Source organism: Pelodiscus sinensis, chromosome 1 (genome assembly GCF_052426305.1).
Source record: "Pelodiscus sinensis isolate ZL-2025 chromosome 1, ASM5242630v1, whole genome shotgun sequence".
Classification (NCBI taxonomy): Eukaryota; Metazoa; Chordata; order Testudines; family Trionychidae; genus Pelodiscus; species Pelodiscus sinensis.
This window is the reverse complement of record NC_143052.1, coordinates 35593920-35619394: the sequence shown is the minus strand read 5'-3', so window position 1 is coordinate 35619394 and position 25475 is coordinate 35593920. Positions and strand designations below refer to the sequence as shown.

General features: G+C 42.8%; 1 long non-coding RNA gene across 1 annotated transcript in view; it reads left to right on the top strand.

Moving 5' to 3' along the window:
- The first annotated feature begins 6633 nt into the window (after nucleotides 1-6633).
- LOC106731668 (uncharacterized) overlaps nucleotides 6634-25475 on the top strand; it is a 94961-nt gene continuing 76119 nt past the window's right edge. Inside the window, exon 1 of the long non-coding RNA XR_012900710.2 lies at nucleotides 6634-6805. This is a non-coding gene — a long non-coding RNA (uncharacterized LOC106731668). The remainder of the gene's footprint in view (nucleotides 6806-25475) is intronic.

Below are 25475 nucleotides of genomic sequence, written 5' to 3'. Positions count from 1 at the left end.
ACCAAAGGAAAGGAATGGGTAGCAGGCTTCAAACTAGTAACAGAAAGTTGTTCTTCACAAAGCAAAGAGTCAACCTGAAGAACTCCTTGCTGCAGGAGGCTGTGAAGGCTACAACTAGAACAGAGTTTAAAGGGAAGTGAGATCAAGTCATGGAGGTTGGGTCCATGGAGTGCTATTAGCCAGGGGGTAGGAGTGGTGTCCCTGCCCAAGGTTTGTGGAAGGCTGGAGAGGGTTGCACGAGACAAATGGCTTGATCACTGTCTTCGGTCCATCCCCTCCAGGGTCCCTAGGATTGGCTGCTGTCGGCAGACAGGCTACTGGGCTAGATGGACCTTTGGTCTGACCCAGTACGGCCATTGTAAGCTCAGGGCTCAGGGTCAGGGGTCTCAGTGGACCCCCTTGATTATCTTGCACACCTGCTCCTGGGTGGCCAGGCTGGCAGATCTCTTGCCCTAAACGGCCACTTTCCTGTGCCTAGTGCGGAGATTGTGGATGAGATCCATAATGTCCGCATTAGCCCAGGCGGGTGCCCGCCTCTTGCGGTCCCGGGCAAGCTCCCGGGAGCCACCAGCCTTTTCCCGGGAAGAGGGGGAGGGCTGGGGGGCATCGGGTGGGTGGCTCGATCCGTGCCAGGTGCAGGGTCTGCTGGCTGGGTGCTAGCAGTCTTGCATCTGGCACGGGCACTGTAGCCAGCCCGTGCCCCTTTAAGGAGTCCGGGGCCGGGAGGGGGGCAGACGAGTTTCCCTGGTGCTGGCCAGAGTGGCCACCAGGGAAACCTGGGGAGGGCTAGCCTCCCACTAGTTCGAATTCAGGGTCTACACAGCCCTTAATTCGAACTAGTAAGTTCGAACTGGGCTTAATCCTCGTGGAATGAGGATTACCTAGTTCGAACTAAGCGCTCCGTTAGTTCGAATTAAATTCGACCTAACGGAGCGGTAGTGTAGCGCCTATGAAAGTTAGTTCGAACTAACATCCGTTAGTTCGAACTAACTTTGTAGTGTAGACATACCCCTTGTGTTTTTTGCAGCTGCTTCCTTGATCATTAAGGAATAAAGCGAGATTGGTGTTAAAATAAAATAGAATTAACATATTAATTTATAGACTACACAGCAGAATACTAGCTAATTAATGTTTTGCTACCTGGACATTGCCATTGTCATTTCACAAGCCAGCCAAACTGCAACAAAGCACATTACCGCTCTACTAGCAAAACGGTGCCCATAAGACCAAAATAATTGGCGCTATTTTCTTTTGCTGATAACAGAGATGAAAAGTATATACCAAGGACAGACCAGGCTGTTCCTATGCAAAGCTCCAATTCCCTTTATCTCCTAACAGAATCACTGTAGGGCAAATCCTGCCCCTAATCCACTGCCATAAAGGGTCATCCAACAGAAAATCTCCTGGGATCTGTCAGCTTTGTATTCCCTTTAATGTTAAAGTGCCTCATGGCCCTGAATGTGTTTGTAGGTCTATATCATCATCATTAGTAACAATTTCCATAACATTCTATCTTTTTACAGAATAATGAAACATTTCAAGGTCTCTCCCCCAAACATGGTTAGAAGCTTATATTTCACAAAGTTTAGGACCAGCAGGGTCCATTAGATCATCTAGTCTGACCTGTATATCAGAGGCCATTAAATTTCACCCAGCTACCCATTTATTTGCACTCAAGAACTTGAGTTAAATTAAACTTTCAGTACTCAGATGACCCTGTTGTATACCAAAGGCAGAGAATAGGGGATACTGAAGTGCTACCAGTGCCCGAGGCCCTGCAATTGCACATATAGGTGTCCACCACTCACTAGTAGCGCACCTCCTCTTTGCTGCTCAGGGGATTAGCTTGTTGTTAAGCTGTGGAATAGCTATTTTGGGATGCTCCGGTATCCCAAAATAGCATTACAGTGTAGGTGTAGCCTAAGAGGGAGAAGAAACTGGGACTTTTGAGAGTAATGGCTTAGTACAGAAATATGCTATATGGATAGTTGTTGGTGTTCAGTCTCAATGTATTACATGGTTTTTGTGGGCCATATGCCATCCTTGAAATCATTCCATGGGCGTAGCAAACCCTGACTCCATGACAGAGAAATCTTCACTCTGCAAAGATTTTACTCTGGAAGAGGCTGAGCTGCTTCCAATATTTATTATGTTCAAGAGGTATTGGTAATATTTATTGGGAGATTCTGGCAAAATGTTTAATACTGCATCAAACCACCTGAAGTGTGCATCTACACTACACTGTAACTTGAAATAAGATATGAAATTTGAGCTACATAAATTGCATATCTTACTTCAATATTATTTCAAAAGAGCTTATTTCATCATTTGGCTCTGTTTACACAGTGCCAAATTTAGAAATAAAGAGCTATTCTGAAATGTCCCCCCTTACTCATCGAATAAGGTTTATAAGGACATCAGAATAGCAAGCCCAAAATAACAGGCTTGCTGTTAAGACACAAAATAGCTATTTTGGGGTACTCTGGTATCCTGAAATAACATTGCAGTTTAGATGTTCCTGAAGAGAGCTATTTTAATACTGGATTAATGCTCTTCCAGAGAAAGTATTTATAGTTAGATATTGAATTTATCCATATATGGTTGAAGCAGATAATTATTTGCAGAACTATATTCATAGATTTGCCAATCCTGATTCCCCTCCTATTTTCTTAAGACTATAAAACTATGAGCACATGCCAATTTATAAACAGTTCATTTAGTCGAATTGGAACGTAACTCTCACATCGTTCATTATTAGTTAATGAAATCTAATGTAATTCTGCACTTTAAGCTATATAAAAAAGATGCTATATTCACCTTCCTTTCCTTATTTACTATGTATTACAACAGATTTGACAAATGTAAAAATAAATGATAATAATTCTCAGTTGCTTCATGTTTTAAAAATTCAGTGGCATATGGCCCATTTTTATTCCTTGATAAAATTCCTGAAGAGTTTATCTCTAATGTCAGCATATAACTCTCCATTTTTTTCTAGGTGACTGATTTCTTACCTTTTGAATCTCTGCACAGTGACAGTAAACATACCATTGGCATCACATTTGTTAAACCAATTAAGTCTAGCCACTACATAAGTCAGCTTTCAGGAGGGATCTCTGTTATTTCTGATACCAAAGTGCCACCAAACTTTTTAGTGCCACTGCTGCTATTAAGAACTTCTGGACTCTTTTCAGCCGTAAATAGACAATAGTCATAAATCTTGGAAGACTGGGATCATGGCTAACTGATCTTTGTCAATAATGACTATTTCTTGTGTGACAGCTCTAAAACTCCAGGACACAAACCTGCTCACATGAAGCAATGTGGTTAATTCCTAAGGGAGAGCACATAATAAGATGAGTGCCTAGTAAATAATCATAACAGCCAGCTGAGGCTTTGCGGTTGTCATTTTCTTCTGGGAATTAACTCTCATCAGTTTCACTGGAAAAAAAGAATTAATAAAACACTTGGTGCTTTCAGCTGTAGAGACATGCACCATATTTTGTGAAAGTACATTGAGCAATAGCAATGTTCCATTGCAATTAAAGCCTGAGTCAATCTCTTTGCCATTACTGGCATTGAGCTTTAAAAATACGTTGGTCCCCTAGTCTGATGACGGTGAAAGAAATGGTTTCTAAGGAATGTTTTCATTGTGATGGTACTGAAGTGGTAGTCTGAAAGAATTGTGGCTACTGATAGGCACTAAAGTCCAAATATGAAAAGAGTGATCTGAATGACTACACCCATTCTAGGCAGGAATGAAATTACCTTTGAGAAGATAACATCTAAGTATTATAAATCAAGACTAAATGCCAATTTGCTGAGTAAAGCAATATATTTCCTGTATAATGCCCATATAGTTAAAAAGAGGAGAAGGTAATTAAGGTAAATTCTTTTGAAATAACATGACATTTTAATAGACATTTAATATAATCTAAGATGGAAGGACCTTGTGTACAGTTCATATTTAGAATCCTCTTTTCTGAAGAAGAAAAAAAAAGGGGGTTAAAAAAAACCTCTATTTCTCACAAGGACCAGTAAGGTCATCCTGGCCTTCTATATCAATCACAGTTCTTGACATATTGTTGTTGCGTTGCATTGCATAGAGATGACATATAGGAGTGGGTTGAATGGTATATACACACTGTTCACCTTCGGGGGGGGGGGGTGATTGGGCAAACAAAACATTAAAGTGACAATGGAATGAACACATTTGGAAAATTTCAGATTTTTTCAACATTATGTTAATTGTGCAGAATGAGTGCTTTGCTACTGGTCAACCATTCCAATAGTACCCAGACATACTGCCATAGTAAGGATATGTCTTTCCTAAGATAACTGCAGATAAGTGAGTATTCATGAAATACCAAGCATCAAAAAACCTGATTCTGAGCTCAGTCCTAAAACATAATGAGCATATTTTATTCCCATTGAGGTCCATAGGAGATGAGAGTGCTCAACTTATTGCACGGTTCAACACTCTGTGATTCCATAAAAAGGGAACTACAGTACTTGGGGAAAAAAAACCATGGCACTTTGTTTATGGCTGGATGGGTTATATTAATTAAGAGCCCAATACCAACAGATAGATAATCACTTCTTGAAAGTGTCTCATTGTTTACACTAAAAGTTCGGCCCTAGCTACTCATAAGCCACAATTGGATGTAGACATCTGAGACATATATGAAAGTATAACCTTGTGTGACAAAACTGCAAGATACCATTGGACCTATGAGCAGATGGTAGTTCTCACTGAGGCTTGAGTACTCACTTTAATAATTATGATTAAATTTGATTGACTAAAATATCTGTCCATGGGATGATAGGCACCGAGAGTCCATGAATACAGGGATGCCCCTATGAAATATATTTTCTGTATAGATGAAAACATTGGACTTCTGAAAATTGAGTTGGAGGCTTAACTATAGGAAAAAAGGGCCTTCCGGTTGACTGACAGCACTACTTTTTGGTCCTTAACATCCAACAATATGGTCATCTGAAGAAGTGGGCTATGCCCACGAAAGCTCATGAAAAACATGTAGATGGTAGTTAGTCTTTAAAGTGCTACCAGACTATTTGTTGGTTTTTTAAGCACTTCTTAAGACAGTATTTTGAGCAGTCAGTGATTGAGGTACAAGATGAAGTGGCTGCCATAATTAGAACTTTTCAGAATGTTCTTGGAGCTGAGAGGAGTCTGAAGGAAGGCACACAATACTGGAAGCGATCCTGGCCTGTCAAGAAAGGCAAGTATCTTCTGTAAAATATATATATTTCAACTTGAAAATATGCATCTTGTAGATTGAGAGCTGGAGATCAATTCCCTGGGCCCAATGAAGAAGTACTTGCTGCCAGAGTCACCATCCTGAATCTTTGAGATATTACAAATTTGTTTAGGAACCTAAGGTCTAAAATTGATCTCCACCATCCATTTTTATTTGGTATGAGGAAATATCTCAAATAGAAATGCTTCCCATTGTGCTGAGCAGGGACAGGCACTATTATTTCTATCTGAAGAAAAGTCTCAGTAGAAGATCATGAGAGGGATCCTTAAAGAGGAAGGAATATGGTAAGGAAGGAGGGGTGTAAAGTAGATGTGGGGAGTCCAATGTAACAATCTCCAAAATCCATCTGTTTGTTGTAATTTGTTCCCCTGCTGATTGAAAATGTATCAGTTTCCAAGTAGGGACAAGGAGGTTGGCAAAGAGCTGCAGCCAGTAGGCTAAAGACAGGGGAGGATTTGAATCCCTGATCAGCCCAACAAAATTGGATGTCACAAGGGGCAGTCAGAGCCAAGGGTCAGATCAGAGACAATACTGAGACTTGGAGCAGCATAGGAGTTTGTATTCAGGTCCAGACCAGGATTGATACTAAGAGTCGGAATCCAAGTCAGTTGTCAGGGTCTACATTAAGAGGTCAAGTCCAAATCAAGCGAAGGTCAAACCAGGAATTCAAGAGCAAGGAGCAGGGATAGTTTTGGTAGCTACAGAAGATCCATGCTATTGCCTGAACATTTCCTGGAATGCCCCGAGGATTTATAGAGGGAGAGGAGCTAAGTTGGAGCTATGGGACTGCTCTCTGTCATGCACGAGGTGTACCTTTCCATAGTCAGTGTCCACAGGAGTCATGCAAGTTGGTTACAGCTGCTATTGGTTAACAACCTGGAGCTAACAGCAGCTTGGTAGTTTTATAGGCCTGAGTTCAAGACCCATGGAGCCTTAAAGGGGGCTTCCCTTCCTGGGAACTTTGGCAATCTTACCTTTCCTCAGGGAATGTTGATCTGAGCTCAACAGGATCTGCTTGATGAGGAACGTGTGTGTGTGTGTGTGTGTGTGTGGTGGGCGGATGTTCTCCTGACCTTCCTTTAAAGATTAGCAAGAGTGTTCCATTATAAGAAGCCTCAGTGTAATCTCCTGGTTTTAAGGGTGTGATGGGGCAGGCGCTTTGCCCGCACTCCCCCGCACTGAAACGGACACCAGGGCAGAGAGCAGGCACCCGGGAAGGGGGGCCGACCACGGGGAACCCAGAAGCAGTAGCAAAGGCAGAGGCGGCCGGCAATCGGGAGGACTACCCGGCGCTGCCGGATGACATCAGGAGAGGAGGCGACGAGCGGGATGCCAAGAAGGGCGGGGCCCCGAACGCCGGGAGGACGCCAGCGCAGGAGGTGGAGGGGCGGGGGATTCAAAAGGGCGAGGGCCACAAACAAGGGGGGAGCTCCTGGAGGTGGGAGAAGGCCAGCCCCCTGCCAGGAGAGTGCAGCATGGGAGATCCCCTGCGCACAGACCCCCGCCAGAGGAAGGGACTCAGGGTGAGTCTATCCCCTTGCTGGGGAACCTACTGGGATTGAGCCGGGAAGAAGAGACCCAGGGCGGGGCCGCGAACCCCGCGAGTGGAGGGTTTGGGGAACTCAACCCCCTCCACTGACAAGGGACAGGCGTCCCCGTCCTAGGGCCCTGGGTCAGGGCTCGGAGAGTGGGAGGGCCCGAGCCCCCTTCCTGGCCCCTTGGATCCAAGTGGGTCTGGAGCGTGCCGGAGTTACAGGCCTCAGACCGCAGCCAGGCGGTTAGTCACAAAGCAAATACTCCCCTTTTGAGACGATGGCTCACCCGAACTCGGGGTGACCTCAGGAGAGTTGGTAACAAAGGGCAAAACAGAATTTATATTTCTGTGGAGTGTGTGACTCTCCCAGGCAGCAAAAACACTTAGGCTGTGTCTACACTGCACCCCTTTTCCGGAAAAGGGATGCAGATTAGACACTTCGGAATTTCAAATCCGCAGGGGATTTAAATATCCCCCGCGGCATTTGCATTTACATGGCTGCCGCTTTTTTCCTGCTTGGGGATAAGCTGGAGAAAAGCGCCAGTCTAGACGCGATTCTCCGGAAAATGAAAAGGGCTTATTTTCCGGAGAATCGCGTCTAGACTGGCGCTTTTCTCCGGCTTATCCCCAAGCCAGAAAAAAGCGGCAGCCATGTAAATGCAAATGCCGTGGGGGATATTTAAATCCCCCGCGGATTTGCAATTCCAACTCGTCACATTAGCATCCCTTTTCCGGAAAGGGATGCTAATGTAGACGTAACCTTAGTGTGGTCATTGCTAATCAAGGTGGTGTCCAAGCAAGTGAGGCAGCATTTGAAGTCCAGAGAGCTGGGCTTGTCCTTCCAAGAAAGGAAAGCCACCCCATAGGGAGAAAAAAAGTTAAAATTAAACCAACTTGTAACTGTATTATAGTAGAGAATAAAATTCTATTAGACAAGGCATACTCAAGGCACACAAGCTAGAGCTCCATTTCAGGCCAAGATGGTTGAGAAGGAGCTGAAGACAGTTTGCCCACTTTGACCTATCACACCTTGGTATGGGGCACAAGGGTGCGTAGGACACATACATGGGTGAAACAGATTCTGCAAACAAAAACCTCTTGAAGGTGCAGATACATCTGTAATGGAGCATCCATAGGGATACTGATGAAAGAAAAATCAAATTTACTAACAGGTAGAGTTACCTTTACCTCGGAACAATGGGACCTGGGCAGGAGCTAAGACAACAGAGGAGAAACAGCCAGGCTATCAAAATGAGACAAACTGTTTGTGGACTTGACTTGAGAATAATAGGACACTATGCTACAATGAGTAATTGGCACATAATGAAGATGGATAGGCTTTCAAGGATACTGCATTTTAACAATTATGCCAAAGAGAGGGAACAAACTGAGATTAGAAAAGAAATAGGAAAAAAAAGTGTGTCCACAAACTTGACTAGCAGAAGAATTATACGGCTGACTTAAAGTAAAGCAATTTGTATTTTGGAGATAGGATGCACTGAGGTCAATGCTATTATTTGTATTGCCTTACTTCTGTGGCTCAGTAGGAGTGTGCCAAGGGGAAAGGACCAAGAAAGAAGCCTTTCTTTCCTCTGTACACCCTAGGAAGGGGCAAGCAACAATTGTATTCCCAGTTATCGCTTCCTGGGGCACAAAATATCCTGAAAGCATTGGGGTGGCCTAGGTCTCCACCCCCACATCACAAAGGGACAATTTAGGTATCCATCTGCAAAAAGGGCGCACGCACTGTACATTCTATAAGGAGGATGCAATGGTCTTTTTCCCCTTTTAGACCTGGTATCTCTTGGTTTTTTTCCCTCTGAAGATTGAATGCCTCCTGAAATCGTCATAGAATGGTGCCTCTTAATAATGCCCCCCAGACAGATTAGTGCCCTAATGGCACAAAAATGCAGGAGTACAGCACACAATCATCTGTAAAATGTGTATTTTTTAAAAAACTGTAATATAATAGTGTCTTCTAGGGGGAAGCATTTTTGTGTAGTACCTAGTGTTTTTTTTTATCATTATAATTCTCTGTTCCCCTGGAATAGCTTTCACGTTTTATTTGATAGCCATTCCTATATACTTTGGGATATTACAAAGTCTCTTAATTACAAACAAACTCAGTGTCCTGTTATATAAAATAAAAGTTGTACTTCCAAAATCCGGGACTCTGGATGCTCCCGGAGCAGAGAGTCCAGGAACCTAAGGACAGGAGGGCCAGCTGGGTGAGACATCAGAGTCAGCAGTCTGGCTGGGGGACAGCATGAGACCAGAGCTGGAGCCCTTCAGCAGCCCCCAGGAGTGCAGGGCTGGGGCTGGAGACTCCAGCTTCCCCTGACTGTGCGGAGCTGGGCTGGGGCTGTGTGGGGATGGGGTTGGAGCCCCACAGTTTTCCTCAGCTGTGCAGGGCCAGGGCTGGGGTAGCGTGGGGCTGGTGTTCAAGTCCCAACCCCACAGTTGCTCCTGTTGCACAGGAATGGAGCCCCACAACAGGTGCCCAGAGCCTGTGCCACCCAGGGCGCCAGTAGTAGAATGGCAAGCAGCCCAACCAAGTTGTGGGTAGGAGGGAAAGGCAGGGTTGCCAACTGGGACATCCTGCCAGCAGCAGGTGATGGGCTGGGGAGCAGGTGGCAGGAGGCCCCCCCGATCTGGCAAATTCTCTTGTTTAGGACTGGTCAAGTCCCAATGATGCTAGACCAGGGAGGTCCAACTTGTATAATGCAAAACAGTAGCAAGAATATTCTGGTGCAATCAGCATGTGGAGAAGTAAAATAAAATGATAATATATATCTTTACAGTTTATCCATGAAATAAATTAAGAGCCTGAGTCTGATTCCTTTCTTCATGTTTATTAACAACTTACTTCATGAGTAGATCCAAGGACTTCAGTTGAACTACTATGTGGGTAGGATACAATTCTGCATGAGAGTATATGCCAGCATTTGGCTCAAAAATAGGAGATCTCTGAAATATTGAGTGGTAGAATGTATTATAATGCATAAAAGCTGGGGTGAAATTGTGACCTAATTAAAGCCATTGGAAAAACTCCCATTAACTTCAGTGGGGTTAGGATTTCAACACGAGTCATTAAAAAATTAGTATGTCTAATCAAAAGAACCACCAAATGTGCTTGCTAAATATTTAGGGCTAAATGTAGGCATCTAAATGTCCACTGTGATTTGCAATATGTGGTAAATGTAAAGACATATTTTTCATTATGTCTATGCTATTATTTTTTTGCACGCAAGAGTCCCTTATTAATAACTAAAATAAGAATATCAAAAGAGTAAAAGAATAATAAATTACTTGCTTATTTTAGTTTAAATATAAGAAATACCATTTGGAAATCAACATAGAGGTACAGTGAGTCAACATCATAAAACATAACATGATAATCATATTTTGCATAAGTGAAAACATGGAGTAAAATTTTCGAAAGCATTTCCTGGGCTTCATTTGCATAAAGCCGGCCGGCGCCATTTTTAAATGCCAGCTAGTTCGGACCCCATGCCGCGCGGCTACACGCAGCACGGACTAGCTAGTTCAGATTAGGCTTCCTAATCGAAACTAGCTGTTCACCTCGTTCCATATTTAATAAATATGGATTTATTAAATGAAGAATTAACAATTCACTACAGGGTTAAACTAAAGGGGTATGTCTACACTTGCATCCTAGTTTGAACAAGGGATGCAAATGCAGGCATTCAAAATAGTCAATGAAGCGTAGATTTAAATATCCCGCGCATCATTAGCATGATCTCGCTGGTGTGCTAGTTCGAATCTCAGCTGATTCAAACTAGGAAGTGTGCACCAGGACTCATTAGTTCGAACCAACACCTTTGGTTCAAACTACTGTTACTACTCATTTTTTCAAGAGTAACGTTAGTTTGATCCAAGGGTTTTGGTTTGAACTAACATGTCCCGGTGTGCACTTCCTGGTTCAAATCAGCTGTGATTCGAACTAGCGCGCCAACAAGATCATGGAACTAGGGTGCAAGTATAGACATACCCAAGGGGATTGAGTTATCAAATGCCACTCTAGGGTTAAACTCAAGTGGAAGGATCTCTCTCTCTCTCTCTCTCTCTCTCTCTCTCTCTCACTCAATCATGACCTCCTTGCCACCATGGATGTAGAAGCTCTATATACCAACATCCCACATGAAGACGGATTACAAGCAATTAGAAACACTATCCCAGAGGACACTACTGCCAACCTGATAGCAGACCTATGTAACTTTGTTCTCACCCACAATTATTTCCGGTTTGAGAACAACTTATACCTCCAGATCAGCGGCACAGCCATGGGTACACGCATGGCCCCACAGTATGCTAACATCTTTATGGCTGACCTAGAACAACGTTTCCTCAACTCCCGTCCCCTTTCACCCCTCCTCTACCTACGGTACATCGATGACATCTTTATGATCTGGACACATGGCCAAGAAACACTGGAGATATTCCACAGAGATTTCAACAACCTACACCCCACCATCAACCTCAGCCTGGACCATTCTACACGAGAGATCCACTTCCTGGACACCACCGTACAAATCAACAATGGAAAATTAGACACCACTCTCTACAGAAAACCCACTGACTCATACAGTTACCTACATGCATCCAGCTCCCATCCAGAACACACCACACGATCCATCGTCTATAGCCAAGCCCTTCGATACAACCACATCTGCTCTAACCCCACTGACAGAGACCAGAAGCTTCAGGATCTCTACCAAGCATTTATAAATCTCAACTACCCACCCAGAGAAACAAAAAAGCAAATTGAAAGAGCCAGACGAATACCTAGAAACCATCTACTTCAAGACAGACCCAAGAAAACCAACAATAGAACACCACTTGTCATCACCTACAACCCCCAACTTAAACCTGTCCAACACATTATCAATAAACTACAGCCTATATTGGAACAGGATACCATACTCAAAGAGGCTCTGGGAGACAGACCCATAGTCTCCTATAGACAACCACCTAACCTCAAGATGATTCTTACCAACCACCACAGGACATACCACACTAATACCAACCCTGGTACCTTCCCTTGCAACAAACCCCGTTGCCAGCTTTGTCCACATATTCATTCTGCTGATACCATTATTGGACCTAACCAAGTGAGTTATAAGATCAAGAACACATATTCCTGCGCATCCAGAAATATAATCTACGCTATCATGTGCCGAAAGTGTCCGTCTGCTATGTACATTGGACAAACATCTCAGACACTTCGCCAAAGGATTAATGCCCACAAAACAGATATCAGACAAGATCACAAAGAGAAAACAGTTTCTTGCCACTTTAACCAGAAAGGATACTCTCTAAATGACTTAGCCACCTGCATTCTGCTACAAAGACCTTTTACATCTGCACTTGAAAGGGAATCCTCTGAACTGTCATTCATGTTAAAATTCGACACTTACCAACAAGGACTTAACAAGTCTTTGAACTTTCTCACCCATTACCAAGACAGTTTCCCCAATTATCACCTGTAATACCATTAACTCACAAACATCCCACTCTCCCTACCTTTAATATCAGCAATTCACAGACACTTACCTTCCTTCCTCCCCCTTCCCACGCCCCCCCCCCCGCATCCCCCTTCTGTTCTGCAATGTGATTTGTCCTTTTCATATTTGTTCATTTTTTTAAATTGTATCCTTTGGTATATATGGTTGTGACTACTTTCTTCCACTATTTGATCTGAGGAAGTGGGTCTGGCCCACGAAAGCTCATCATCTAATAAACCATCTTGTTAGTCTTTAAAGTGCTACATTGTCCTGCATTTTGCTTCAACTACCCCAGACTAACAGGGCTACATTTCTATCATGACCTCAGGCACTTTCACACTTTCACAGACAAAAGGATTCAGGGTGAGCCAAAACATATTGATTCCAGAGTTTTGCCTCTAGCCATGGATACCCTCTTGGGAGCTGATGGGAAAGAGAGCTTCTGTCACGTGCTCTCTCCTTTTTATTGGAACTGGGTGGCTCCTGTCACACACACAGGGTTCTTTCTCCACTTTCCTCACGGAGGAGCATGCCCAAACCTCCCACTATCCTTTGTTTGCTTAGAGCAGTGGTGTCTCCATGATTGCTTTAATTAGTCATCACCTGGCTTCACATTTCAACCTTGCTGTTTTCCTGCCCAGACTCACTCACAGCCTCCATTCACACTTTCTCTCTTATCACAGGACAGAATGTAGCTTAGAGCAAGTCACAAGGAAAGTGTCTGAAAGTTACAAAGCTCAACAATCTTACAACAAGTTTCAGAATTTAAAAGGCAAAGTAGCTGAAAGTTACAAAGAAACAATTAAAAGCTTCAAAGCTCAATGGTTACAAAGTACCTTCCAAAGCACAGCAACTGACAGAGAACAATTTCCATCTGTGGAGGGAGGAAAAAGGGAATAAGGGAATTTGTGTGCAACCATCTTAGTCTTGTCAGTAGCAGAGCAAGAGTCAGGCTAAGTCTGTGGGCTGACAACGTGAGAGCTGTAATAAGATGCTGCCTTTGCCTCTCGCCTCCATACGGAGATAAGGATAGAATGCTGACTCTGGCAGGGACCTTGAGATAAGAAGCATCTGGGTGGAACTAAAATAACTGTTAGCCATTGGTGTTTGTAATGGGAAGTAGACTAATTGTTTAATGTTATTATATCTAATGGACAGTATATAAACTGCTTCATAATTACTTGTATTCGAAGATCTGACTCTGGAGGAGAGGGGGACTTCAGTTTTTCCCTTGCTGCAGCTTGTAATAAAAATGCCTCTGGCTACTTGTTGCTTACAAATGCAGAGTGAGGACAATGTTTTCTTCCACACATCTTAATCACCTATAAACCATCAGTAATAAAGTGACCTAGAACAAGACTACTGCCCCCCCTCAAACAGTATCCATAGCAATGCAGTCAGCAGCAGGTTTTGTCATTCTCTAATCTAAGCCATGTGTTGGCAGGACTTTAAGAAAAACGTATGTGTGAATCAAGTAGTAGTTTGGCTGGAAGCTTTATGCAACACACAGAGTGTAGAAGTCTGAGCTTTAGCTCATTAGCTCAAGTTGCAGAACCTTATACTTATAGCTCTGGCGAGCTCCAGTTCATTCCCCAGTGCATAGGCCAAGATGACAGTTCTGCAGCTTTGGAATGGAAAGTGTGGCTGCTCCATGAGTCAATGGGAACCTTTTGAAATGTATCAAGCAAGAATCAGATCTCCAAGGTAACCTGTATGAACCCAGGATCATTTGGCCATCATTGCTGTAGTCAGGTGATCTAATCTCACTGTGAGATAATGCTTTGCTCCTGTAGAACAAGCAGAGCTTTCATCAAGCCAACTCATTGCATTGTTTATCTGTTCAGTGTCATAATAGCCATACCCTGTTTCCTAACTAACCACTTTTGATGCTATAAATTATCTTCCCTCTCCTCAATTTTGGTCTATTTTTTAATTGACTTTATTCTATCCCTAGATCCTCTTAGCAACTCTTGGTTAGCATCTTAATAAACAAACAACAGTTACCTATCACTTGAGCCAGGCTGACAATGTCCTACATGAAGTAAAAATATATAGGACATTCTGTTAAATCAATGTACAGAATTAAACGTGAGTATTGTGAAGTCTCTCAACTAGTAGCCAAAGAAAGGGTCACTTTCTACCACAGGGATCAGCTATATGAATCTGAAGAGATCTGGGTACCAGTTTTAGAAATATTTTATTAGGGAATGCCCAAGGGCCAAAGGGCCAGTCCAGACCACTTTCTCCTTCCTCAACCTCTCACCATGATTTTTCCTTAACCTTCTTTTTCCCCTGCTTTCTTACATTTGTCCCCTTCCTTATCTATGTTGCCACCCTACAGTGTACAGGATTGATTCATCTGATTTTGTAGTTTAGGATTACTAAAATGGTTTTTGCACATGTATATTTACACTGTTATATGTCATAGGGTATGTCTACACTACCACCCTAGTTCAAATTAGGGTGGTTAATGTAGGCAACCGGAGTTGCAAATGAAGCCCGGGATTTGAATTTCCCGGGCTTCATTTGCATATTGCCGGGCACCGCCATTTTTAAATGTCCACTAGTTCGGACTCCGTGCCCGCGGCTACACGCGGCATGAACTAGGTAGTTCGGATTAGGCTTCCTATTCCGAACTACCATTACTCCTCATGGAACGAAGTGTACCAGTAGTTCGGAATAGGAAGCCTAATCCGAACTACCTAGTTCATGCTGCGTGTAGCTGTGGACACGGAGTCCGAACTAGTGGACATTTAAAAATGGCGGCGCCCGGCAATATGCAAATGAAGCCCGGGAAATTCAAATCCCGGGCTTCATTTGCAACTCCGGTTGCCTACATTAACCACCCTAGTTCGAATTAGGGTGGTAGTGTAGACATACCCATAGATAGTTTATAATGTTCAATTTTTTTGTTTTCTTTTGTATTGGGATGTTTGTGTGTGATGTTGAAAAGCAAAAATGAATGCAAACTTTTAAATATATAAAAAGGTGCTACATCTGGAGAAGAGGACTGTGGTAAAAAATAATACTTTTCTGGAGCTTTTTCCAAAAGCTTCTAATATTTCATATTATCCAAATATCATTTTTGGGCATCTTAATTTTCAGGAACTTCAAACATGGTACTCTTACCCATCTGTTAAACATCCTTTTTAGTAATTATTTCTCTGTTTGGATATACCTCTCTCTCTTTCTAGGTTGTAAATTATTTTGGGATCATCTCGAACACAGGTCAGTTTTCTGGTAAACAATTCATTTCTGCTTCAAGTGGGAAAGGGATTGGGCTCAGTTCAGAGTGGTAATTCTGATTAAGTATCCTATATTGCTCTGCTGCAAAGTAGGTTAAACGTCTCTTCTGGAAGCAACATAACAATTAAAAGGAATAAAATATAACTCTGTATGGGTATGTCTACAAAACAAAGTTATTTTGAAATAACAGCTGTTATTTCAAAATAATTTTACTAGCGTCTACACAGCCAAACCGCTATTTTGAAATTAAATCGAAATAGCAGAGCACTTATTTCACATTTGGTAAACCTCATTCCACAAGGAATAATGCCAAATTCAAAATAGCTATTTTGAAATAAGTGCAGTGTAGACACTTATTTTGAAATAGGGGGCCTCCAGCCTTCCCAGAGTGCCCTTGTGGCCACTCCAGCCTCAACCAAGAACACTCCTCTCCCTCCCCCATCCACAGAGTCCTTAAAGGGGCTGACTTTGGACACAGTGCCTGTGCCAGCTCCAAGCCTGCCAGCCCAGAGCCAGCAGTCACTGCTCCTTACCCAGTGGCCACAAAACATGAGCCAACAAGCCACTGGAAGCCCGTCCTCCACCATGCCCCAGGAGCAGTCTGCCAGCTTCCAGGAGCTTGCCAGGGCCTGGAGAAGGTGGGTGCCTTCCTGGTCCAGGGTGGAGATCATGGATCTTATTCAGGTTTGGGGGGATGTCTCCACTGTCCATGATCTCCGCACTAAATGGAGGAACATGGCTGTCTATGGCAGGATAGCTGCCAACCTCACCACCACAGGCCACATGCAAACCCAGGAGCAGGTTTGCATGAAAATCAAGTTGGTCTGGCAAGACTCCCCCAACTCTAAGCACTGAGCTTCCCCTCCCCCTTCTTCCCCTTGCTTCCCCCTTCCAGCTTCCTCCTCCTAGGTTTCTCCCTCCCCTCTCCCAGCCTTTCTCTTCCCCTCTCCCACCTCCTTTCTCCAGGATCACCAGAGTTTCATTCCCTCTACCCCACCCCCCACACACAGTTTTGTTAAACAAAGGGAGTTTGTGTTCATGAAAATATATGTATTTTATTTGACATCAGGAAGAGGGATTAGGGAGAGGTAAGTGGAAGGATGTGAGGGAGGAATGAGGCACAAGCCCCCAGTGGGGCAGACCCCGGAGACTCTTAGTGCTCCTCAGGGTGGAAGCTCTCCCCCAGGGCCTCCCGGATACTGACAGCCCCCCGATGGACCTCCCTGATGGCAGCCTGCAGAAAGTGCAGCCAGGCTCACAGCGATGCATCCACAAGAAGCACCAGAGTGCCCAGGTGCAGCTTTGGCTCCTGTTGCAGAGTGCTGTGGTGTCCCGAGTGAGGGCAACAAGAGTATGCTGAGACAAAATGCTTTGCTGTCCCTCATCAAGGTAGGCAAGCAAGCAGGGAAACCTGAGAACTGGCTGTCGGGGAGTGTGGGGGGGGGGAGAGTCCATTTAAGCACAGGCCTCAGATAGCCTCAGGCAGCAGACACACAAAGTAACTCCTGACCTAATGCCCTGCCACGCCTGGTTCTGGCCAGCCTTAAATGTGATTCAGCATCCACTCAGTGTGGACATGCTATGTCAAAATAGCAAAATGCTATTTTGAAATGCATTTTGTGTGTAGACACGTTATTTCGAAATAACTTATTTCGAATTAACTATTTTGAAATAAGATATTTTGAAATAATGCTGTAGTGTAGACATACCCTATGAGATTAAATAATGTAATGCTCTTTGGGCATGTCTACACTAGAAAATTATTTAAAAATAATTTATTTCAAAATAATGACTCCTGAAATAACTATTTCAAAATAGCATGTTCACACTACAGGAAAGCCTCAAAACTAGTCTTGAGGCAGACTTCTTTAATATGGATATGCTACCTTGACTTAAAATCCCAGGAAGCACTTGGGAGTAATTACTTTGAATGACTCTGGGGAGTAGTTATTTAAAAATAGCAGCAGTATAGGTCCACACTTTTGCTATTGCAAAACAACTATTTCGAAATAAGCATTATTTCTCATGGAAAACAGGATTTAATATTTCAAAATAACCCACCTGTTATTTCGAAATTATGGACTTGGTAGCGTGGACACCCAGCTTGTTATTTCAAAATAAGGGGAGTTATTTTGAAATAACTCCCTAGTGTATACCAGGGCTTTGGGGCTGATCAGTAAAGTCAGTGGAAAGACTCCTATTAACTTCACTGGAACCGCGTCATGTCTTCTAAAAAGTTGGTATAAGGACTTCACAAAGAGAATGTAAGAAAAGATCAGAGTGATCGTATGTGCTTGTGTTGTGTCACGGGTCATATTAAATGTTCAAGATATAATTTGAACTAAGCAGTATTAATTATTCCTATCCCTCTTCCCATACAAAAGCATATACTAATGATAGGTATTATAATGAATACAAACTGAGAATATGAAGTAAAAGAAATAAATTATAATACCCATCTCCCTCAACATTAGTCAAAACGTTTGAGAACATTAACTTTAGTCCTTAAGGTCCTATTACTAAGGATTTTAGTGCAAAGTCTCTCAGTTCTTTTTCTCTTAGCAGTTCCCAATAGACTCTGTCATTCTTTTCTCTATTTTCAGTTGTACCCTCTAATTGCTATTTCATGTTTCTTTAACTTCCAGGGTCTTTCATCACCACATAAAAATATTCTTCGGAATGGCTTTTCTCCTGTTGCTTTGCCAAATGCGCCAGTTTACTCACAGTATTGTTCTTCAACTCCTCTCTCCTCCTCTTACGTAGAACAGTGTTTCCCCATTTTATTTAGCCATGGAACCCTTTTAAACTCAAAATAATTTTGCACAACCCCTAATAACAGTCTAATATATGGAGCTGAAAAAGTAGACCACAAATAAGTAAGGATAATAATAAACAAATGCTAAACATGGTCATGAGATCAACATTTTGTTTAATTGCACATATTTAAAAAGAAAAATCACATAATATTAATTATATTTTTTTAAATAATAAAATGTTATTGTAATGGAATTTTCTTGTGGGGAACCCTTATTTTCACTTCGCAGAACCCCGGAGTTCCATGGAATCCCATTTGGGAAACACTGACATAGGAGATCAGCTTTAGGTAACACCTTTGTCCTCTCTGCTTTTTTGGGGGTGGGGGAGGGAGGAAAAAACAAATCCAGAAATTTCCAAACTCTAATAAGGACACTCCAGATGATCTTAAAGCTAGATTTAAACAGCACAGGTGACAACAATCTGGTATAGAATACAACACCCAGTGTTAAAATAAATAAACACAAGGCTCAAAACCAAAACTGAATTAAAAATAAATTGCCTTGGAGTTTAAAGAAATTGAATAAACTAGACAAAACCTTGGCTACACCCAGAAATAATAATGATACAACTACAGGTCAGTCACAACAAAGGAAGACAAACTATCACAGAATTGGTCATAGCATCTAACCAAACACCAGGGCATGAAATGAAAATCAGTCCTCACTACCAATACTTATATATACACACACGCACACACACAGAAAATGGTGCAATAATTCTTTGATGATATTTGATGATTTTGTGCTAACATACATTTCCATTCTTTTCCAGACATGTGTAGTATAATTCTTGGTTTGCTTTGAAAAGCTGTGCAATACTTCATTCAGGGAAGAAACTATCTTCAAAAGAAAATATAATGATGAGAGTCTGCCTACATTTTTCTGAAGGTTTGCTTAGACCAACAAAACATGATACAGGTTGTACCTCCTTAACCGGGACCCCGGGGCACTGGTGACTCAGCTGGGAGTGCAGAGTGTATGTGTTCCGGGTGAGGGGAGAAGAGACAGCACCGCAAGGAATTCTGGCCCCAGCGGCCAGGAAGCTGAAGCCTGGCAGAGGCTGTGGACCTCCGGTCTTGGCCAGGAAGCCCTGACCCCATAGGCAGCCAGGGAGCTCTGGTCCCATCTCCAGCCACGTAGCTCTGGCCATGTTGTGGCTACAGCAGCCAGGATACTCCAGCCCCAGCCCGAGCGGCAGCCAAGGAGCTCTGACCCAGACCATGGAGCTCAGGTCCCAGTCATGGAGCCAAGAGTCTGCTGAGCTCTGCCCCAGTTGCGCAGCTCTGGCTGTGGCACTCTGGCTCTGGCAGTAGTGGGGCCAGTGAGAGCCCCAGGGGGCTGAGGCAGCAGTGAGGGCAGGCTGGAACCTTAGCCCAGTGGCAGTATGGCCATAAGTGGAGGGACCTTCCCTGGTCTGGCAAAACCCCTCTTTCAGGACCAGTCAGGTCCTGAAGTGCTGGACTAGTGGGCTACGTCTACACTGGCATGATTTTCCGGAAATGCTTTTAACGGAAAAGTTTTCCATTAAAAGCATTTTCGGAAAAACGCGTCTAGATTGGCAGGACGCTTTTCCAGAAAAGCACTTTTTGTGAAAAAGCATCCGTGGCCAATCTAGACGCGCTTTTCCGCAAAAAAGCCCCAATCGCCATTTTCGCGATCGGGGTTTTTTTGTGGAAAACAGTACTGTGCTGTCTACACTGGCTTTTTTGCGCAAAAGTCTTTCGGAAAAAGACTTTTGCCTGAATGGGAACAGCATAGTATTTCCAGAAAAATCACTGATGATCTTACATGAGATCGTCAGTGCTTTTCTGGAAATTCAAGCGGCCAGTGTAGACAGCTGGCAAGTTTTTCCGGAAAAGCGGCTGATTTTCTGGAAAAACTTGCCAGTCCAGACACAGCCGTGAGGTATAACCTGTAGTGTTATTATATAGTAGACGTGCAATGACATTATTCAGAAATTTGGATAGTAAGTTGAAAGTACACTTGCCTTCTAAAGTTCTTTTAATTATATGCATTACACGTAAATAATCTGATTTAAGTTAATGTGACTCTTACCTGGCTCTGTTCTATTTTTCATATTATCCCTCCTTCATCCCCCACATTCAGCTACCAAATTCACCTTATCAAACAACCTGGCAGTGTAATTGAACAGGAGTATCTGGATAGAGGGGAAGTGTATAGGGGAAAGCTGTATTTCATTTGAGTCTGTCTTTAGAACCACTCGGTTAAAAGGTCATACTTGTACAATCAGACTGAACAAGCATGTTCATCTGTTTCAACAACTGTGGCAGATGTTTTCCAGTTTCTTTTCTTGAAAACTGGATCTATTCCCTTGCCTAATATCACCTTGAGTGATTTGTTTCTCTTTTAAAACAATAAAGAAGTATCATATTTTAATTTAAAATGTCTACTTGTGACCAGATGACATATAAAGATTACCACTGACTATCAGTTCATCAGCAAAAATCTATGCAGCAAACTGTCATGAGTGTAAGTGTTCCACAGATCATGTTTATTCTTGGTTCATTTCCAAATCACTTGGAACAATTAAGCTATGCATTACCCTGTAACATTAGAGAAATTGAGTTGGAGAGAGTTCTTTTCCTGTTTATTCTTTCATCTTCAGTTTTAGCCATGCCATAGGGCACAATATTACATTTTTGGTCTATGTAGATTTTTATTTCCAAAATACAATATTTACATTTTAAGTCAACATTTGTTTTAATTGTAGTTCATTTAATTATAAAGTTTGTATATCATTTTTTAACTATGTCTCCCAGGGTATGTCTACACTACCACCCTAGTTTGAACTAGGGTGGCTAATGTAGGCAACCGGAGTTGCAAATGAAGCCCGGGATTTGAATTTCCCGGGCTTCATTTGCATATTGCTGGGCGCCGCCATTTTTAAATGTCCACTAGTTCGGACTCCGTGCCCACGGCTACACGCGGCATGAACTAGGTAGTTCGGATTAGGCTTCCTATTCCGAACTACCATTACTCCTCGTGGAACGAGGTGTACCGGTAGTTCAGAATAGGAAGCCTAATCCGAACAACCTAGTTCATGCCGCGTGTAGCCACGGGCACGGAGTCCAAACTAGCGGACATTTAAAAATGGCAGCGCCCGGCAATATGCAAATGAAGCCCGGGAAATTCAAATCCCGGGCTTCATTTGCAACTCCGGTTGCCTACATTAACCACCCTAGTTCGAACTAGGGTGGTAGTGTAGACATACCCCCACAGACTTGTTTTTTGGGGGGTTTGTCCAGTAATTACACTCACTTCCTCCCTTTTTTGTATCTGAGTTCAAATATTCATCTTGCTTAAATTTTAGTGTTATTATCCCATTATAATTTTTTATTTTGAGATGAACAAATAGTATCTCAACCTAACACTTAAAAGTTATTTACACCTACTTGAGCCTATTTACTGTGCCACCTGGAGAGTGTCATAAGTAAAGGAAATACATTTAAGGACAGTAAAGTACTGTCATCAGATAGACCATACGAAATATTTATTGTCATGTCCAGTAAAATATGCCTAAAGTAATCCAGTGTATTTAGAAATCATAGAATCATAGAATACTAGGACTGGAAAGGACCACGAGAGGTCATTGAGTCCAGTCCCCTGCCCTCATGGCAGGACCAAATACTGTCTAGACCATCCCTGATAGACATTTATCTAACCTACTCTTAAATATCTCCACAGATGGGGATTCCACAACCTCCCTGAGCAATTTATTCCAGTGTTTGGCCACCCTGACAGTTAGGAATTTTTTCCTAATGTCCAACCTAAACCTCCCTTGCTGCAGTTTAAGCCCATTGCTTCTTGTTCTATCCTCAGAGGCCAAGATGAACAAGTTTTCTCCCTCCTCCTTATGGCACCCTTTTAGATATCTGAAAACTGCTATCATGTCCCCCCTCAATCTTCTCTTTTCTAAACTAAACAAACCCAATTCCTTCAGCCTTCCCTCATAGGTCACGTTCTTTAGACCTTTAATCATTCTCATTGCTCTTCTCTGGACCCTCTCCAATTTTTCCACATCTTTCTTGAAATGCGGTGCCCAGAACTGGACACAATACTCCAATTGAAGCCTAACCAGCGCAGAGTAGAGTGGAAGAATGACTTCTCGTGTCTTGCTCACAACACACCTGTTAATACATCCCAGAATCATGTTTGCTTTCTTTGCAACAGCATCACACTGCTGACTCATATTTAACTTGTGGTCCACTATAACCCCTAGATCCCTTTCTGCCGTACTCCTTCCCAAACCGTCGCTTCTCATTCTGTATGTGTGAAACTGATTGTTCCTTCCTAAGTGGAGCACTTTGCATTTGTCTTTATTAAACTTCATCCTATTTATCTCAGACCATTTCTCCAGTTTATCCAGGTCATTTTGAATTATGACCCTATCCTCCAGATTAGTCGCAATCCCTCCAGGTTGGTATCATCTGCCAACTTAACAAGCGTACTTTTTATACCAATATCTAAATTGTTGATGAAAATATTGAACAGAGCTGGTCCCAAAACAGACCCCTGAGGAACCCCACTTGTTATGCCTTTCCAACAGAATTGTGAACCATTAATAACTACTCTGAGTACGGTTATCCAGCCAGTTATGCACCCACCTTATAGTAGCTCCATCTAAGTTGTATTTCCCTAGTTTATTGATAAGAATATCATGCGAGACCGTATCAAACGCCTTACTAAATTCTAGGTAAACCACATCCACAGCTTCTCCCTTATTCACAAGTCTTGTTATCCTATTAAAGAAAGCTATCAGATTGGTTTGACATGATTTGTTCTTTACAAATCCATGCTGGTTGTTCCCTATCACCTTGCCATATTCCAAGTGTTTACAGATGATTTCCTTAATTACTTGCTCTATTATCTTCCCTGGCACAAAAGTTAAACTAACTGGTCTGTAGTTTCCTGGGTTGTTCTTATTTCTCTTTTTATAGATGGGCACTATATTTGCCCTTTTCCAGTCCTCTGGAATCTCTCCTGTCTCCCATGATTTTCCAAAGATGATAGCTAGAGCCTCAGATGCATCCTAGGAACTGATAGAGGAGGTATTTCATCAGGCCCTGGTGACTTGCAGGCATCTAACTTTTCTAGGTGATTTTTAACTTGTTGTTTTTTTATTTTATCTTCTAAACCTACCCCTTTTCCACTAGCATTCACTATGTTAGACATTCCTACAGACTTCTCGGTAAAGACCGAAACAAAGAAGTCATTGAGCATCTCTGCCATTTCTAAGTTTCCTGTTACTGTTTCTCCCTCTTCACTGACCAGTGGGCCTACCCTCTCCTTGGTCTTCCTCTTGCTTCTAATGTATTTATAAAACACCTTTTTGTTTCCCTTTATCCCCGTAGCTAGTTTGAGCTCATTCTGTGTCTTTGCCTTTCTAACCTTGCCCTTGACTTCCTGTGCTGTTTGCCTATATTCATCCTTTGTAATTTGTCCTACTTTCCATTTTTTATATGACTCCTTTTTTATTTTTAGATCATTCAATATCTTGTGGTTAAGCCAAGGAGGTCTTTTGCCATATTTTCTATCTTTCTGACACACATGAATAGTTTGCTTTTGGGCCCTTAATAATGTCCCTTTGAAAAACTGCCAACTCTTCTCAGTTGTTTTTCCTCAATTTCAATTCCCATGGGACCTTACCTATCAGCTCTCTGAGTTTACCAAAATCCGCCTTCCCGAAATCCATTATCTCTATTTTGCTGTTCTCCCTTCTACCCTTCCTTAGAATTGTGAACTCTATGATTTCATGATCACTTTCACCCAACCTGCCTTCCACTTTCAAATTCTCAACAAGTTCCTCCCTATTTGTTAGGATCAAATCTAGAACAGCTTTCTCCCTGGTAGCTTTTTCAACCTTCTGAAATAAAAAGTTGTCTCCAATGCAGTCCAAGAACTTATTGGATAGTCTGTGCCCCGCAGTGTTATTTTCCCAACATATATCTGGATAGTTGAAGTCCCCCATCACCACCAAATCTTGGGCTTTGGATGATTTTGTTAGTTATTTAAAAAAAGCCTCATCCACTTCTTCCACCTGGGTAGGTGGCCTGTAGTAGACTCCTAGTATGACATCACCTTTGTTTTTAATCCCTTTTAGCCTAACCCAGAGACTCTCAACATTTCCATCTCCTATGCCCACCTCCACCACACTCCAAGTGTGTTCATTTGTAATGTATAAGGAAACACCTCTTCCCTTTTTTCCCTGTCTATCCTCCCTGAGCAAGCTGTACCCTTCTATACAAACATTCCAATCATGTGTATTATCCCACCAAGTTTCTGTGATGCCAACAATGTCATAATTGTACTTATTTATTAGCACTTCCAGTTCTTTCTGCTTATTTCCCATACTTCTCACATTTGTATATAGGCATCTAAGATCCTGATTTGACCTTGCCTCCCAGTTTTGCCCTGACCCTCCTTTCTCTCTGCCATTGTAGCCCATGCTCCCTCCCATTTCTGATCCATCTCCCAGTCTCCATGTTCTCCACTTACCTGTGGGCTTTGCTCACCTGTCCCTGTCGAACCTAGTTTAAAGCCCTCCTCACTTGGTTAGCCATTCTGTGTCCAAATAGGGTCTTCCCCCTCCTCGAAATGTGGACGCCATCCCTGCTTAGCAGTCCTTCCTGGAATAGCACCCCATGGTCGAGGAAGCCAAAGCCTTCCTGGAGACACCATCCTCGCAGCCAGGCATTCATCTCCAGGATGCACCTGTCTCTGCCTGAGTCCCTACCCACGACAGGAAGGATCGAAGAGAATACCACCTGCACTCCAAACTCCTTCACCCGTACTCCCAGAGCCCTGTAGTCACTCTTGATCCGCTCAGTGTCACACCTCACAGTATCATTTGTGCCCACATGGATGAATAGCATGGGGTAATAGTCAGAGGGCCGGATAATCCTCAACAATGCCTCCGTAACATCTTGGATACGGGCCCCAGGCAGACAGCATAACTCACAAGATGAAATGTCAGGGCGACAGATGGGCGCCTCCGTCCCCCTCAGAAGAGAGTCTCCAACCACCACTACCCTACATTTCCTATTCGCAGTGG